We start from the raw sequence: 19,121 nt of genomic DNA, 5'->3' as shown, positions 1-19,121 counted from the left end.
TCATAGATGGCACTACCTACTGAAGTACCATTTAGACCTTAATTATTATGACTGTTTACAGGAAAACTGTGGAAGCAATCTACCGCGTAGGTAAAACCATAGAACAAAGGCAGCTTGTCTTTCAACGACTTGGTGTTATGTTCCACAAAGAAATACACAGAAAACAGTATCATATGTAGTCCTGTGCAGAAAAAAGAGCAGCTTAAAATAAGAAGACTTCTTATGTGGTTATTTTGACTCTTTAAAAGAAACAACAAAACAACCAATCAAAGAAGACCCAAACCAAAACCAAACAGCAGTAACTGAATTTAAGCTGATTTTTTAAAGGTGAGATACTTAAGTAACTCACTCAGTTATGGATTATTCTTTCTAGATCAAGAAATAGAAAAATTATGTCTAAATTATTTAAATATTTGGGGTTTCCATACATGTGCTTCATAAATTATAACTAGCATGTTTTGTGACTGTGTTGTAAACATAATTTCTTTTCATTTCATTCATATCTGTATTTCTGAACTGAATATAAAAAGCACAGATAACAAAGTAGTATTCTTATGCTTAATTTGTGAAATAAAAACAAACCAAAACAAAATCAGAAAACTGTCATGAAGCATTGACCAAAAAATATAGAAAGAATGTAAAAATTCACTCAAGAAAGAAACAGACCCACCTATCTATGTTGTTAGTTTGGTAAACCAATTGAACAAAAACTACAATACAAAGAGCAGGACAGAACCTGCTTCCCATCCCATGCAATGGTACTGTGAGTTCACCAAGCAGATGTTTTTCTTTCTTCAGTCTTATTTCTACACATCGGCTGTGCAAGCTAGAAGCTTGCATGCTTTCACATGGCTGTGAAAACAATATTGGAACTGTGAACACCTAAGTCTGAAACAACAGAAAGGAAATAAAACAACAGTATTTGAATCTTAATTTCAAGACCTATAGTTCATACGGATTTGGTTCCTATTTGAGTGCATAGCGTTATCTGTACTACAACAGTATCTGATTTTGTCTCACTAAACTCTTTACTAACAACAGGGGAAAGAAAGAGAAACTCTGACCTAAAATATATGGAGAATATTATCTTAAATGTGTTAGTAGTCCCTGACGCTTCAGACTTTGCTGAGGAATGGACAAAGCGTCCGGCAAAATTTAAAGGAGGCTGAGAACTCCAGACAGGGCAGCTGGCAAGGATAAATCCAGCAGCAATGATAAAGACAAAGGTCAGGGGGCAAATATATGAAAATTACTTTGTACAAGTGAGGACGGCAATACTGTCACATTTGTCATTTCTTTAGAGCTTCTGACAAAAATTTCCTTTGGATCAGGACCCAAGTGAGCCTTATAATATGAGACTGCAATTCCCTTTTGGGCATAAACCTTTTTACATGCAACAATAGCCTAAAGATTACTGAAACAGGAACAACCAACACCACTTGGTCACACAGAGAAATCACACTGGAGCCAGCTCACAGTTATGAAAGAGTCCTTGCTACTTGAATGACCTCAAAAGGACATAGGCAGTGCAAGACAGAAAAAGCTTCAGCAACGATGATTCACAGACATCAGAATTGCAAGCAAAATATTTACTAGAGCTTCCAGTGACACATGGGGCCTGCTGAGTATGATGCCACAACAAGGTGGGAGAAAGAAGCATGTTTCAATATAAGATAGTATCCTATGAAGGCAGACCTGAACCTCTTGTTCCTTTGGAATGTTTTTGGGCTCTTCAAGAAAGGAAAGATTAGTATCAAGCTATAAACATGTTATTTGGGAAAGTATATACATACTGGTCTCTGCACTTGGATGATAAAATTAGCCACTGACTGAAATGGAAATAAGGACACTAATCACAATAATAATTTTTTTCTGAACTCCTTATCAGAATAAAAGCTCTGTATCTGACATGTTTGCCCTTCTACATTTGCTTTCTCATTTCCCACATCTGATGGAAGAAAGCATATGCACACATGTGATCTGCCACTTTGCAGCAAAATGATCCATATTCATATCTGACAGTGCAGTATTGTAATCCTTTTTCAGATAAGATAATTGTAATGTGAAGTGATAAATGCTGAATAAATCACTTATACTGATAAGTTTTTCTGTGCAAATGAAGGTCTAAAGACACCACAATACTTGGGGAAACATTCAAGCTAAAACAGGAATGTCATTTGTACAGGTATTCTCTCTGACCTCATGATGTCCATCAGGACTGGACAATATACAACACACCGTTAGTATTATTCCCAGAGGAAGAAAAATCCATCTGTATAATCTGAGAGTCCTCTGTGGCAGTGTAGTATTCAGACAGATTAATCATGGCTGTAATGGATGGTAACATAAACACAATGCTTTCGTTATTAAACTCTAACTCCAAAGTCATAACACTTCCCATGCAGTAGCAGTACAATTCGTAAATTAGGGAAAGCATTTGACATTCATTTTTTAAATAACCCGTTTCTGAAATGGAACAATGGGTCAAGATAAGTCAATTACTGTTTACACATTTACCCAGCTGTATGACAGCTGCAGTCATAGGTAAAGCACACTCTTGCGTAAGGGAAGAAGGCTGTTGAGAGCGGAAAACTAACCCGATAATTTGTCATGGCCATCTCCATTCTCAGCTTTGCTCTGTGCCATCCCCCCCTGCTTCCCCCCTCCTTCTCCCCAGTGCAAAGGCGTTTGAGTGGGGCGGCAGATTGTTATAATTGCACTAAGTAAAACACTGCATTGCTGAGCTGACTCTCCCCAGAGAGCCACAAAGGGCAAGAAGAGGTCTGAGTTTACTGTAACTGCTACATGCTGCCCTTGGCTGGACCTGTAATGAGCTGTGCCTCTGGATAAAGGCAAAGCCCCATACTTGGGACAAGAAAGGGGGAAGGGAAGAAGGAAGGACTTTGCTTCCTTTTCCTCCTAGTACTAGTGTGTATAAAATTAAAGAGAAATTGAGAGGTAAAAGGGAAAATGTAGAGATAAGTGGGAAGTGACAGAAGAAAAAAAAAAAAAAAACCAGCCGAAGGAATGAAATATTTGCACTATCAAGGAAGCAATGGGATAAGAAAGTTACTCTTCAGTTACCATTAGGATTTTGTTTACCCAAAGAACAGAGCTGAAACATAAAATGATTAACAGCCAATGGAGAAAGGAATATTTATAACCATCTATCATTGTAGGAAGTAAATTCAAATTCACGTAAAAAAGAAATATCAAACTTGCTGGCATTTAAAATAAGACAAGGTTAGATTATTTTAAATTAAATTTTAAATGCAGGTGAAATTTATAATTTGTTGTACAGCTGCTGACATTTTTGGCTCTCCCCAGACTCCTGCAGAGGCTCGAAGGCTTTATCTCAGAGAAGAGAGGGAGAACAGGAGTCAAATTCCTGCTATGAGATATGTAAAAACATTCAACCTGTGGTATCTCATGGTTTTGATCTCAATCTTAGACTTTAAATCAACATAGCTCATTGTCAAGGGGGAGAAGATATGGTATAAGGAAACAATAACACAGGTATGCATAGGGAAGTAGCAAATATAGCAAAGTAGATTTCTAGATGAACCAAAAAAAGTTTTTGTTACTATTAAAGACCACAATGCAGCCACCCCACAGTTGAATTCTATCACCAGTTACTCTGGGCAGTCCTTCATATCTACCAAAGTTAATCTTAAATACTTGAACACTCTTTCTTCTTTTGCAGTATTTTATATTCACTTTGCACTGATGCATGATTTAACAGTCATACAGGGAAAAGGACAGTAAAGTCACTGATCTCTGCCTGCAGAGAGGCCTGGTGGTTTTAAATAACATTTTAATTTGAATTATAATAAGGTTAAGAGTGGGATTCTGAAAAGTTCCTTATAAGCAACTCGATAGGGCATTACAGCTGCAATCATCTGAACTTAAGGTCAGGGAGATATTGTTCTAATGATTCATATTTCATTTTGCTTTAGCTTCTGTATGTCTCCTTAAGTCAAAGCATTGGTTGCTCTTAAACACGTCTCTGACACGTGGGGTGAGGCTCTGAAGGGTTACCTCAAGATAACAGCAGACAACACTTGCACAAGCCTCAAGTGTTACCTTTGGAATGTATGAAAAATCCATTTGACAAATAATCAAAGACAGAGTAAAACTAAGTGCATGTGAGCAAGTTTGTCACAGAATTGGAAAGTTGTTTGTCCATCTTCTGCACCAAGTCACAACTGTAACTGCAGTCAAGGCTTTAGTCTTGTGTGAACATTTTCTCTACTTACCAAATGATCAACTAACTGCCTCACAAAGACCTTGTTCAGTAGAGACCATTGGTTTTGGAATCAGTCTTTGAAACACTACCCACAGAATGCAAGTGGATCAGACAACACCAGAAGCTTCATACAAGCTACTGATTAAAGGAAGAATCAGATTGCCATCAGGTAATTTAACCTTCTCTCACACCCCGCCCCAGTGGGGACATACTAAACAGGAAGGTCTGCTTCAAGCAAACTCTATTTCAGACACCAGCCTACCTCAAATGTTGGCAGTCCCTGTTAATCACTCTAAAGTGCATTGCTGATTTGTTTACTAGTGAAACTGCCACTTGTCAAGCTGCTTGCAGTATTGTTGTTTACAAGCTGCAGATGTAAATCATGACATAACCATACCAAGGTGACAGCAACAAAGTGTCCAAGCTCCTTTGAGGAGACAAACTGACAGGAATAGAACAGAGGTGCTCAATTGTTAATTCCCTGACACTGAACACAGGCTGCCAATTTTAGTCAATATTTTTTTTCAGTTTCAAATAAAACATGAACCATTGATCTATAATCAATGGATATTGCTGAAAAGGACCCATGTCACTTCACAGAGTTGTGGGTCCCACTGTAAAAACTGTCAAAGGAGGGACAAAGTAGGAGGACATTTGGAGATGAAATTACATCCTGTCCTGTGATTTCATCTGAGTCCACCATACCCTTTGGCAGGGCCAAGATGCATTACTATTATAACGGAGCAGACAAGAAGACAGAGATAATTGTATTTCCATCCAGCTATTCTGCATGAAGCAAAAATGAACTTCATTTAACTGCAAACACACCACCTTAGATATTTGCTCGAACTCACATGCCATGAACTCTTCAATGTCTTTCAAGAACAAAGCCTCTTACCCGAACCAGGTTGACTGCAAAATGGAGAAAGTAGAGAAATATGGGTGATAATTTTGTCTGGACTACATAATAAATTGGAAAAACAGCAAAGGACATTGATCTTCACTCACTAAAATGACCTTCTGTTATCCTGAATTAATTCTGTTATTAAACAGCTTGCTAATACTTACTATGGCAACAGTTTGATCCAGACGTATTTTTTGAAGTCAAAAAACATAATAAAAAGTGGCTTTGGGGACATGGGGGCACAGCTGTTTGAAACCCAGCTAAACTGGTGCGACCTCTGTGGGTTCCAACTTGGCCTTCACATAAGATGTACAGCTGGGGAAAAGGAAGAGGGTGCAATGATGGCCTTTTAGTCCCAGTTATGAACCAGACCTAATCTGCAGAGGTCAGTGGAAGGTTTTCTTATACTTTACATTCTTCAGCTGTGTTTCAAAGCTTGTTGATTTTTATTGACTTTTTAAAAGAAATTGCATATATGTGAAATTGAACATACAAACAAGAATGCTAGGAACACACTTAATGGCTCTTTCCCAACACCCACAGCATTTCACTACTAATTACATGTTAGTCTAATTCACCACTGCAACTTCAGTTAAAAAATATGTTGAAGTATATGCTTTAAAATAGCTTAAAACTTGCGAGTAGCATCCATCCAAAAACTTGATACTCATGTCTATAAAAAACAGTCATGAAGCCACAGTATAAGTTCATTTCCTTCAATCCTGTTAAATGTGAGAGTATCAGCAGAAGCAAGCTTAACATAGATGCTTAAACTGCACCTAGGTTGCATTGTTGATTATCGGAATCATCACCCCATCTTAACTTTCCACTGGCTGAGAAAAAGGTCAGAACACTAAAGAGGCTTCAGGATTCATCTGAGACACCAAAGGCAAGCCCAAACCATTGTGTTCGCTAGGTTTTTTGTTGTGGTTCCCTCCTCACCATCATAGGCATTTGCTGTGTTTAGCAAGTTTGTGACTCATTTTATTAGCAGACAGTACAGACAGTACTACCTGCAGATATTAGGACATATTAACATTTTGTGTACAATGTATTGGTTATATACAGACAGAGAAAATAGAATCACAGAATAGTTAGGGTTGGAAAGGACCTTAAGATCATCTAGTTCCAACCACCCTGCTATGGGCAGGGGCACCTCACTCTAAACCATGTCACCCAAGGCTTCATCCAACCTGGCCTTGAACGCCGCCAGGGACGGAACACTCACAACCTCCCTGGGCAACCCATTCCAGGGCCTCACCACCCTAACAGGAAAGAACTTCTTCTTCCTTATATCCAATCTAAACTTCCCCTGTTTAAGTTTTAACCCATTACCCCTTGTCCTATCACTACAGTCCCTAATGAAGAGTCCCTCCCCAGCATCCTTATAGGCCCCCTTCCGACACTGGAACTGGTTAGCATGTTTAATTTTCTTCTTTGCTGCTTAAGCCAACCACGAACAAAGACCACCGAAGTAACAGCAGAGATGCTAATGTAAATGCTAGTGTATGGAGATTCAGATGTTCACTATTACAATCATTTGTCCCAGTTCAGTTACAAGTCAAACAAGAGGACTGCTTCTCACTGCTTTTTAGTAGTGTTAAGATCATGAGCTGAATTACTAGAGTCAGCATTTGAATTGGGAATAGATATCAAAGAATACATCATTTCATCAAGTCTCACAGGGAGGAATGGCTGCCTTCAGAACGTTTCCTTCCACAAAAAACATGAGTAATGCAACAAGGAGGAAAAACAAAGAACAGACGGCAACCTCAGACTCTCTAAACAGGGGCACTGTGTTGTCATTAATGACTAACACCAGAAAGTGTCTAGAAAAACTGCAACAATAAGCATAAGGGAAACTGAAGCAATAACATCACACTTTCACAGTCATAAAATCTCTCTTACATGCTTGGCAAGGATTTTAGTGTGAAGGGACTAGTATATGCAGGATGTAGTAGCAGCAGAAAAAGAATGAAAGAAAGCTTCTCCATTTGTTGATTAATCACAGGCAAGTCCTTGAGTTCCTTTGAAATGTTTGACCATGATAAAAAAAATTAATACCTAATGAAAGAGAACGTCACTGTCTTTGGAGAGAAAAACTCAACAAGGCATCACCAAATTTGACAAATTATAGCAATATACTGTACACTGGCCTACATGACTGGATGAAATTAGGATCTGTCAAAGTCAGTAGCCTTCTGAGATGGAACTGGTGAAGAAATCCTGAGCACCCTTTGCAATACTCCTACCTACAAGGTTTGTTTTTTTTTTTTCAGAAGTTAGCTTGTTGTAACTGAGAATATAGATGAAAAAAAAAAAAAACCTGGAAGAAGCTTCCATTTGAAGAAGCTGAAAGTCTTTGCTAAAAAATGAGATCTCACACACTTCTGTGCTTAAAACATAACAATTTTGGTACCCATGGATTAGCACTGACTTTTCGCATGACCATTGCGGTCATCTTCCATACGGAGTGACAGTTATTTTCCTCCATGGGATTCTGATTCTCCATCTCAAGAAAGCCATTCTCCACATAAAGCCATATTTTGTAAAGACTCAGCTTAAGGCCCATAAGAGATCCTTTTTTTGCAGCTGAACAATTTTCTATGAAAACCTAAATATTTTGGTTAACTGCTGACTGCATTGAAATTAACCACTAGAAGACTCTCACTGTACACTGAAAGAGTGCTGCAGGCAGGGCAACACCTAGCTGCTGTTTGCTTTTGTCAGGAATGTGACCTGACACAAGGAATTCAGGTAATTATCAAGACATTAATCGGGTTTGCTTGGCAGAGCAGTTTCTGAGGTATGCCCTCAAATTTCTCTGAGCTATTGGGGAGTAATTTCCTCAGCCTAATCTCCTTCACAAGACTGTAAAAACTGTAGGATAAAAGGGGAACTGTGGCGATTTACCTACTAATTAGTTGTTCTTATTAAGAAGAGTGAGATAATTGATTTTAGGATGCACTACCCCTTATTAAGACCTAATTTAACTGTATAACAAAGACTAATTAAATGGCATTATTCCATCTCACTGATGAGTTTTGATGCTTGGTGAATAGATTTGGGTGAAAGATGAACACACAGTAATAGATTTCTAACTCACACCAATAACTATAAACTAAGAAGCTGAGCAAAGGGAATTTTGAATTATCTAAACCCAACACATTTATTGGTATTCCTTTACACCAATAGTTTGAATTGAAAAACATTTAAATACCTGCTGAGCATCAACAAGGAAAAGGAAAGACAATGAAAAGGCTCTCATTTTAAACTGCTTAGGTATTTAGGCGATTTTCTTAGAGTGAAGAACTGCATTTGTGAGAAAGATGCATACTTTCACAGCTGTTTTTTCTGTTTATTCTGAAGAGTTGTGTAGCAAATCAAGGGGCCAAAAATGATAAATACTATTTATTCGTGCCATTTGTCAAAAGTATTTAAAGAAAACAGATAGCATCTCTCTCCACCTTAAGAATTATTTGATCTTCGAATTATTCAGATATGTTGTGGCATTCCAATTTTATTTAGTGCTTAAAGGAATAAAGAGAGAGGACTATATGACTCAAGTTCTTTTTAATAGTCAGCAAGTTAAAATAAACATGAAATAAGAAAAGATTATTTTACTTTTGAGCAAAGGAATGGCAGGGACTGAGTTTACTAATAAATTCTGAAGGTTTTGTTCCTTCGCTCTTCATTTAAATGAACTCATCTGTCCTAAAATAATTCTTTTAACAATCCACTTGCTGGTTTAATAAAAAGCAACTTACAGTAAATTTGTGTGTGTAAAGTAAATAAATTCAAAGCTTTAATCCCATCAATCCACCCCCTAAATAAAATGTTTTGTCCTCCAGATGGAATTGCTCTGACAATACAGACTCATCATTCTATTTAATCTGTCAGGTCATGGCCTCAGAGATTATGATGAGCTGTCCTTCAGAACCCCAGTGCACTGCAATACAATGTCTCTTGGATAAATCACAAGATCCTCACGAAAAAAAACCCAACAATGACTTCACTAGAACCCTGGGGTGTATTTCCTTTTTCTTATAATTTCTTCCATTGGCAGTAAATTATAATCTGCACACAGGAGCAATATTCATATGTCATTTTTTACATTCATTTATTTGGTTAAATTATAACTGTCCAGTAGCCATAATCTATAATTTTTAAACATCTAAAACATCTAAACATCACCTTGTACTGACTGTACCTTGTAGGGTATTAGTCTGACACTGGAATTCTGCAGGTATAGCTTACTCTTTATTGTCTGAAGGATATTTATGCATTAGCTATTCTTTTACTAATGTAAATTGAAATAGTAGTACTGCAAATGGAACAAATATTCATTTAATCATTTGCACAAATCATATTTACAAATAGATAAGTGAGCAAACTATTTGTGTAAACAGTTGACCAACCTTGCAGCTAAGCTGTACGGAGGCGATTCTGGAGCAAAGAATAACCACATAGCGTTTACTCTTCACTTTACAGGAAGTGATGAGGGTTTTAGACATGAATAGAATTATGTCTAAATACTTAGATGTCATTAGAGAAACCTTTGTAAAAAGGCAGAATTAAAATTAAAATTAATTTAATTTAATTTATTAAAATTAAAATTAAAATTAATCTTAAATATTACATAATAACTTTATGCTTTTCCTTCTTATTCAATACACGTCCTTTCCAAGTACTAGAAAGCTGATGTCTGGATATAGAAATACGTATGTCCATGCCCTTCTGTACCCACACATATTCATGAATGCACATGAACACTGTATGCAAAAATGCTCACAACTGAAGCTGCTCTGCAACTAAACATCATTTTTATTCATGTTTTTGCTTAGCACTCAGTCTCACTATCACAGGTATTTGGTAAAAGTGTAGGTGAAGAATGGGTATCTTCAGTAATTCAGAATCCAAATGCAGCTCTTGCACAGCTACTAATCCAACATAACAGGCAAAACAACGCTGCTCCAAGACCTTTCTTCAAAATCTTCCCTGTTCATAAAATCATAGAATAGTTAGGATTGCTAAAGACCTTAAGATCACCCAGTTCCAACCCCCGTGCCATGGGCAAGGACACGTCACACCAAACCAAGGCTCTGTCCAAACTGGCCTTGAACAGTGGCAGGGATGGAGCATTCACAACTTCCTTGGGCAACCCATTCCAGTGCCTCACCACCCTAACAGGAAAGAATTTCTTGCCTATATCCAATCTAAACTTCCCTGTTTAAGTTTTAACCTGCTACCCCTTGTCCTGTCACTACAGTCCCTAATGAAGAGTCCCTCCCCAGCATCCCTATAGCCCCCCTTCAGATACTGGAAGCTGCTATGAGGTCTCCATGCAGCCTTCTCTTCTCCAGGCTGAACAGCACCAACTTTCTCAGCCTATCTTCATATGGGAGGTGCTCCAGTCCCCTGATCATCCTTGTGGCCTCCTCTGGACTTGTTCCAACAGTTCCATGTCCTTTTTATGTTGAGGACACCAAAACTGCACACAATACTCCAAGTGAGGTCTCACGAGAGCAGAATAAAGGGGCAGGATCAGCTCCTTCAACCTGATGGTCACGCTCCTCTTGATGCAGCCCATCTTCTCTCCTAACTTGGTATTTCATTACAAACTAGCAGGTTACCTTCCAAAACAAGTTTCTGCATTTACCCTAAGATAAAAAAATTTAAAAAAGCCCTGCACAATCCTTTGGCTCTTTTACACAAATCTCTATACAATCTCTCTATTTTCTCTGTTTGCATTTTGCTCTCTCAAGATTTCTGCCGGCATTTTCTGGTTTACACCTTAAGATATTACTGTTCCATCACAGTGCTTTCATATTCTACCTCAGGCCACTTCTCTTTGTACTTAAGTCAGAGACTAATACTAAGTGAACACAACCTTTGACTTATTCATAAATTTCCCGTACTGCTGGCATGAAAAGATACCTCACTACTGCAAAAGGAAACACTGTAGGAAGAAAAGTAAACAGTTTGAAGCCTCCACATTAATGTGGTAGCACTGTCTCTTAATGGAGTGCTTTCTAGAGTAATCATTGCAGACTTTGGCACAGGAGTCCGAGAAATTCTATTCTCCAAAAACAGTTTTTGAAGATGTCCACTGGCAAAATGGCAAAAAATATTCTCAGTGCTCAGTACACAGCTATGCTGGCAGCCCCCCCTTCCACTTTGTAAATATGTTGGCACGGGTATGGATTTGGCATTAAGTATAGGACATTGTACTGGAGAGAAGAACAACTATTTCAGTTAGATTTTCACTATGCTTATCTGGTGAAAAGGTTCATTGTATGGGGACGTTAAAATATCAAGTTGAATTTTTTGTTGTTTACTCATAGAACAACAGGAACACAAGGTAGTTAAATAAATTAAAAAAAAAAAAATCAACTTTCCCCCTTCAATTAACATTTACAAAAAGAAAAAATCTGACAGGATTCAATAGCCAAACTTTAGAAATTAAAAACAAAAAAAGCACGACCCAAATAGATAATCAAGTTATATAGTGCTACGGGAAGAACCAATGCTAGAACATGCTAAATGGCAAAACAAATAAAGCATAGGCTGTCTAATTCAAACACAGAGATTTAAAAATTATAAATAAGCTTCTCCAAAATGAGAGCACCCTATTCTGGCTGCCAGTTACTATTGCATAGGCAGTTTTCTCCCTTCCAGTGAACAGGAGCTAAGTAACATATGTCAGTAGAGTTTTATACTTGTTTCAGGTCTCTTCCCTACCAAACTAGAAATACCTCTTCTACACCTTTTTATCTTCAATGAGAAACCAGCTATTAGATTACAACTGTATGCATAATACCAATTTTCTTGTCTGATTTTTACACCACAGTCCTAGGAGTGAGGAATGGTTAGTACAGAGGAAAGAGATTAATCTAGTTTTCTTAATTCTTTTTTTAAGTAGAAATTTAAATAAGAAAAAAAAAGAAGAAAAATGAGGAAAATAAAAAAGTGGAAAAAAAAAAAAGAAAGAAGCTTGGAATCAGTTGCATTTGATTTGATCTCAAGTGTTCATCTGAACACCTTGCAAAGTCAGAGCACAGAATACTGTTGGGGTCAAAAAGAATAAGAGAAGTTAAAAAACAAAGCAAAAAAAAAAAACAAACAAAAAAGGCAAAAAAGAAAAAAAGAATTAGAAAAATAAAAATAAATACATAAGAAATAGCTGATGCTGATCACTTGCTTCCTCAATTTCAATTTTTATTTAAGTTTTTAATAAATTTGCACATTTTGTTAAAGACTGAATCATCCTGACATACAAAAAATTGTGTCAAATAAAAGATTGTCCTGGGTTTAGCAGTAGCAATAATTCTTCTCCTTCTTAGCTAAACCCAGGACAAAGACACACAGTATTTTTAATGCAAAGATTTTCTTGAAGATTATAATAGCAAAATGCGTGTCTAGAAAGGGAGTTGGATGGAGGTCTTTTATATGAGAGCTTCACGCTGGTACTCTTTTGTAACTTTCCTTCCTAATTCAGCCCGAGCTGTCTGATGTATTTAACATCACAGTACAAGCGAGGTTACAGAGGTCAAAAAATATGACACTGATTCTACATATTCCAAACATTCCTGCTAAAAATCCCATCTAGCACATTTGAAAATTTCAAGGTGTATCACAATCCTGGAAGACAAAGAACAAATAAGAAATTTGATCTAACATGCATTACAGTATTAAAGAGCTCTGAGTTTGTGCAGTTTTTCTCTCTTGTATAAAAAAGGAATAGAATTTATAAAGTAATCAAAAAAATTCTCAGAAGTAATACTGTGACTGTCTCAACACTTGTGAAATGGTCCATGTAAAACTTTGGGAAATTAATCCACTAGCTAATGAATTCTCTATAAACAAGTATTCTGGAAGGCCAGCAACAATGTATGGTAATAAGCTAACTATAATTAGTTATAGAAGCTTCAAAATAACTGCATCCTCCTGAGCTTGTTGTATTTTGGAAGGGATAAAATAATTTTTTTCAGTGTAACTAAAATGTTAATTGAAGGCTGATTTAAGACCAAAGACAACCTCAAGGTTATAAAAATTTGTAGCTGGGCTGCCAAGTATTATCATCAAAATCTCCTAAATTTCGATGCCCTGATGCCCTGCTCCAATCAATGGTGGCACACTTGCAGAAGCCAAACAAAAATAAAATATTTTCTCAAAAACAATACAGGAAAAAAACATTTTGGGGTGGAAAAAAGAAACAAGGCACTTTGGAGAGGGGGAAAAACCCAAATGCTTTGCCACAGAATCTAAGTGCTGTAAATAAACCACCATCAAATCAAAACAAGAACCCCAACACCACTAATAAATAAGCATCAACTGCCATTGATGAGTCAGAACTACTTCAGAGATTCTTTATTCTTTCCATCAGAGTTTCCACAAGAAACCAGCCATTACAGCAGCTTTATTTTTTCTTCATGACTTACAAAATCCTGGTTTATAATCCCTCTGGGTACTGACTTCAATATTTGCATTTGTATTTAAATTATTTTCTTCTATTGTACAATACTTTCCAAAGGAATATGCTTTAAGTTTTTAAAGCAGTGCCATAAATATGCAACTTTTTGAAGTGTTCTTTTATGCATTACACAAGGCAGCAAAACCAGACAGCAGCAGTGGAAACTTTTAGCGACAAAAGAACCTACCTACCTAATCCCTTCCTCAGCTGCCCTCCAAGGCTGCTTGTGGACCTAAAGAACCAGAGTATCTCTGGGACTGAAACTAAGGCATCATTTCCAAACTGATCACTTTTAGGGATAGTTTAAGATGCAAATGAAGAATTCCCGTGCAGAAAAAACGTATGAAGTAAAAATTCTGCATAAACTCTTTTGTTGCTTGAATTTCAAGAAAGAATTAGCTTCGAATTGCTGAAATTTGCCCTACATTTTCCTTCAGCATAATTACCATCGCATGAGAAACTGTATTAACACATCTAGTCAATGTGGAGTGTGCAAAAAAAAATCCCCTAAAAAATAGAATATATAGTAGTGGATCATTACTGCATATTCAAATCCAGTTGTTTGGGGCATAACCTCTGGATTGCATTTACTCCATTTTAACACATTTATTATTTAAAAACTACATGTACACCTCTTTATTCCAAATTGTTGTTCTCTTGAGCAATCTAACCAATTTATTTAAGGATCTGAAGGAATTAATGTAATTAACACAATTTAAGGGATGGCCTATGATACAAAATGTCAAATTTCAAGTTGTTTTTCTCCCCTAGTTATCAGTGCTGAATGATTAGTGTATGCACAAAACCTGAGCTTATAGCTGAAAAGTGCACTTGAATATCTGAAACCTGCTTAGAGGCTGATGACCTTTCAGGTGTTGTTGCTACACAAGTGAGAGATCAGATCCAACAACTTGCTCACAGGTTATGGTGTATTAGCATAACAAATTCCAGAGTCTTTGGGACCACAGAAGCTGGCAGCCACTGGGGAAGGTGATAGGGGGGAACATGCAATGACAAAATGAAGAAAACCAAGTGACAGAGGAGGATTAAGATTTTCCATCGTCCATTAGCACAACTGCCTATGTAGGTTTCTGACTGCATCTTCCCCCCTGTGTGGGGGGTTATTAAGTGGGTTAAATATTATCTAATATTTAAATTAAGTGGGTTAATTTCCTCTTAGTTGACTACCACTAAGCTTTCCAGAATAATCGCTGTCTAAATTTTTCAGTCCTGTAACACAGAGCTTTGCCTGTACGTACGCAAGCTGCAGATTTTTCGTCTGGCAGTTCTACATAACCTGCACATATGAGCAATCCTGTGATCAACTGTAACTATCAAACTTGTCTCCCAAAAACTGAACAAACAGCAAAACCTTGGAAGCAGCATTCTCAGGTATTACTGTATTGATTCTCAAAACTCAGAAATAGGTCTTTCAGTACATGTCTGACTTGAAAGTGGAAAGGGAAGCTATAGACAGATACAACCCCTCACGTCACCAATTTATATGGGCCATAATCTTTTGCTGACAAAATCTATTTTTTTCCTGGGAAAAAGAACCATATTGTAAAACACAGCGCTGAACACACAGAAATAAATAATAAAAAATGAAACTGCGCTAGGTTGGCACACAAAAACAGAGAAAAACCCTCCTCAGTAATTCCTTACAACAGCGAACTACAACACAGTGATACATGGTTGAAATTAACCATCTTGCTGCAGCCTAATCTAAACAATACAGTAATAGTAATCAATACAAGTACTTGAAAAGACTCATGATTATGTCCTACGTCTTTTATTTTCGACAAGCAGCCAGAGCACTGCGAATAACATACCCATTTTTATTTTCTCAAATAATAAGACTTACTCATAAAAGATGACCAAGAAGACGGAAGCAGATGGCTGCAAGAGTGCCAGCAGCAGCCTAAAAACCCCACGCTAGAATATGATACATGTTTATTCTGCAAAGCACAAAGCTATCAACACAGCTCAGGAAGCACATCCATAGATTACACGGACCTTACAGTCACCACAATATCCTTTCTTCTCAAAAAAGTATCTCCCTTAGTGAATTAGGCATATACAACTTTATATAATTTGTTTTAAGTGTACTAACAAAAGTTTTGTGTGTGTATATATACACATATATGCATCTACATGCATATATTTATATGTGCCTGTATAACTGTATATTCAGATGTATTTACATGTATCTACATAAACATAGTCTTGAGGATTTGAACATACAAATATTCCACCAGAAAATCCAAAAGTAACCATTATAATGGAAATGCTTTCGAAACTCACACAGGCAATGAGCTGATACACAAACCGCACTGAAGGACTGAGAGTTATTTCAGAAACTAAGTGCCCAAGCTCATTTGCATGACCATACACACAACAAGGACCAGACACATTCTTGGCAGAGAAGTAAATTAAGTAGTTGAGGAGATGTGGCAAAAAGTAAGACCAGATAAGGCACTAATCTAGTTGGCTTCTCAAGCAGGACAGAGAGAAAAATTCAAGCAGGATACTGAGATGAGATGACGGCAAAAAAGGAAAAGATAGCACAGGCAGAGATATCAAACTGCAAAATCTGGATGACAGTATGGGAAGTGGAAATATGATTAAAAGAAATAACCAAAAATAACCAGAACAGAGACTTGCCTGGATATTTAAGCAGCACGACTGACAGAGGCTGCTGCTGGTGCTGAGGGGAAGAATGCAGACTGCAGCATTCACAAGCTCTTTGGATGAGCAAGAAACATTTTTCAGATGTTTTGTTTACAAAATGCCTGCTGTCATTCGCAACCATTACCTTAGAGGAGACTTTCAGCGGGGGATAAACTCTGAAAACACTTCACAGAGAGGTGTTTGGATTTCTCCGTTGAATCTGAAAAACAGAAAATCACTAGTTAAAGCCATCAGCTTATGACACAGAGGTGGCACTGGCAAAAGTGATAGAAAATATCCATATAAGAAATCTGCCCACTGAACAGAGAATGTGCCAAGGAGAGAGGTGGATTAGCGGGTTTATCTCAGAAGTGACAGATTTCTGCATTTCAAAAGTGCCATGCTGGAGTGGGTGATGGAGGGACTTACATGATCAAGAGGAACCTGTGGTTCCCCAATAGCTAAGGGTTTTGATTTGATCTAAACTCTGTTGCAGAATCCTGATATTAACCTCATACAGCCACTTTTTCCCTTGAATTTCAGGAAGATTTATTTCAGGGAGGTAGAAAGACAATGGATATATATCCAAATAAAGTAACCATATGAGGACAGGCTAGAAGAGTGCAACACAGGCATTTTTAACCTTCTTTCGGCACCTGTCCACCCACCCAAGGGATAAAAAACAGGACTGGGGAGCAATAAACTTTGTTGTACGTGCAGGTGGAAGGCAGCATATTCTTTTCATTTATCATTTAAAGATAGATCATCGGGAAGGCATTACATTGCAAAGATTGGATCTCTGCACAATTGTGCTGTAATTGAGTACTGCAACACACAAATATTGTAAATAAAACAGAAAACGCTTTGCAGTATTGTCCTTTTCCTACATTTAGTGCCAGGTTTAATTCAGCCAGCAAAATAGAAGTTTTCCTAAAACTCAGACATTAGTGGGTTGGAACGTCTTCCATTAACTTCTGTCAAGCTTAAAAATTAGGTAAATTTTGCCCCTAAATATGATTCTAGCTAGCTCATGGCTATGATCTGAACCCCATCTCTATCTGACAGAGGATTACAAACATGAAAGGGGACAACTCTCAGAATGTAAAGAAGTGGTAGGGAAGGTAAAAAAGCAAGCAGCCTAGCTATTCAGCATGTCTCAATTCACAGGTCAGCAGAGGCTATACTGCTTTCAAGTCAGCAGCAATGCTCTGACAATATTTTTTAGCTCCTTCTTGCAACATCAGCTGCAACATCAGGATCACCATGGATGAGAGACTTGCTGCAGGCTAAATTCAAGGAATATGCAGAGATCCTGTAATGGTTACAGATACTTCAATATCTCATGTCTGTTTTGGCAGGGGATAGTATTAGCACTATTGAGATAAGGATACAGTAGTGCTGTTTGAAAATATCTGTATCCTGCCTGCTGGGCTGTGATAAACAGTTGTGTGTTTCACACATTAGGTATGAGTATTAAAAGGATGTGTGCAGGCGCCTAAAAGCAGGAGGAAAGCGCAAATAAATCTGTGGTATGCTGGTAGCAGGAGCAATCCTGCATAGGTGGACTTGTATTGCTTAACTTCTATCTCTCATCATGATCTTAAAAGCTCAACTCAAGTGTTACTGGGTTCAGGTCCTGATTAGAAAATATGATAAAGATATGAAGAGAAGGGTCAGAGAGCAAAAATTCAGCACAGATGAATGGAGTCAAGTAAAGACTGCATAGGTACATCTACTCTGTGAAGAGATGGACAGACAGAAATACTCTATAAAAACATGAATACTGTATTTTCATTCTACCTACATCATCAAAATGACACGACCACTTTTAAGAGGTGTTTTGATTTCTAATACACAGCAAGGAATTCGTTATCTCCTACAAAAAGCACTTTTGTTTCCGCAGCTTCTTGAAGAAAGAAGGATACTCAGAAATTGCTTTAGACTGAAAAAAAGAGATAGGAAAAAAATACCTGGAATCAGAATGGTTTTGCTATGTCCACAACTAGTTAAAGAGGTTTCTAAAACTGCGCCATGCTGTGAGCTCCACTCCTTTTTCACAATAAATTACTGCTCTTCTTTCTCCTCACTACACTGGTTCAGTCTGTCATTGTGATTAAATACTACCTCCAAATTTTCCAAGCATTCTTCTCTGCCTTTTGAAAGGACAACATCTTATTTAGAAGTGGCTTTGCCAATATGAATGCACAGGTCAACTTGTATCGCAGCTCTGGGGCATTACAGTTTTTTTTTCAGACACAGAATGAAAATCTGTGAAATTTCCAAAATAAATTAAGGTTCTGGAATTCTTTTTCCTAAATTACTTGGGGCCAAAGTGCTGCAACTCAAGCAGATTTGGAATTATATTTTTCTAAGAACAGTGAAAATAGTTTCTCATGGATGGAGACACAACTGTCTAGTCACAGAGAGCTGCTCTTAGCACTTCATTTCAGAGGAACTGCTTAAGATTTACAGGAAGAAAATCGCAAAAAACATTTCCCGCAGAATACTCACCCTACAAAGAAAAAGGGTAACTACCTAAAGTAATTTTGCTTCCCAGAGTATGTCTTAATATTAACATAATTATAAACACTTAAAACAATATTTCCCTCACATCTTCGTTATTAATCTCTTAAAGCTGAGTTATGAACAACATAAAACATTAATGCATCAGACCCTAATAATTATTGTCTTATTAGAGCATTTGCCCAGTATGGTTTTTAGATGGTCTGTGTTCATAAAGGAAGATAAATTTCCATTTACCAGAAGATATTAAAAATTAAAAAAAAATCCGCACCACCAAACCAAAACAACACACCCTGTCAATATTA

The sequence above is a fragment of the Lathamus discolor genome, chromosome 10, assembly GCF_037157495.1.
Source record: "Lathamus discolor isolate bLatDis1 chromosome 10, bLatDis1.hap1, whole genome shotgun sequence".
NCBI lineage: Eukaryota > Metazoa > Chordata > Aves > Psittaciformes > Psittacidae > Lathamus > Lathamus discolor.
Note: the sequence above shows the minus strand (reverse complement) of the source record.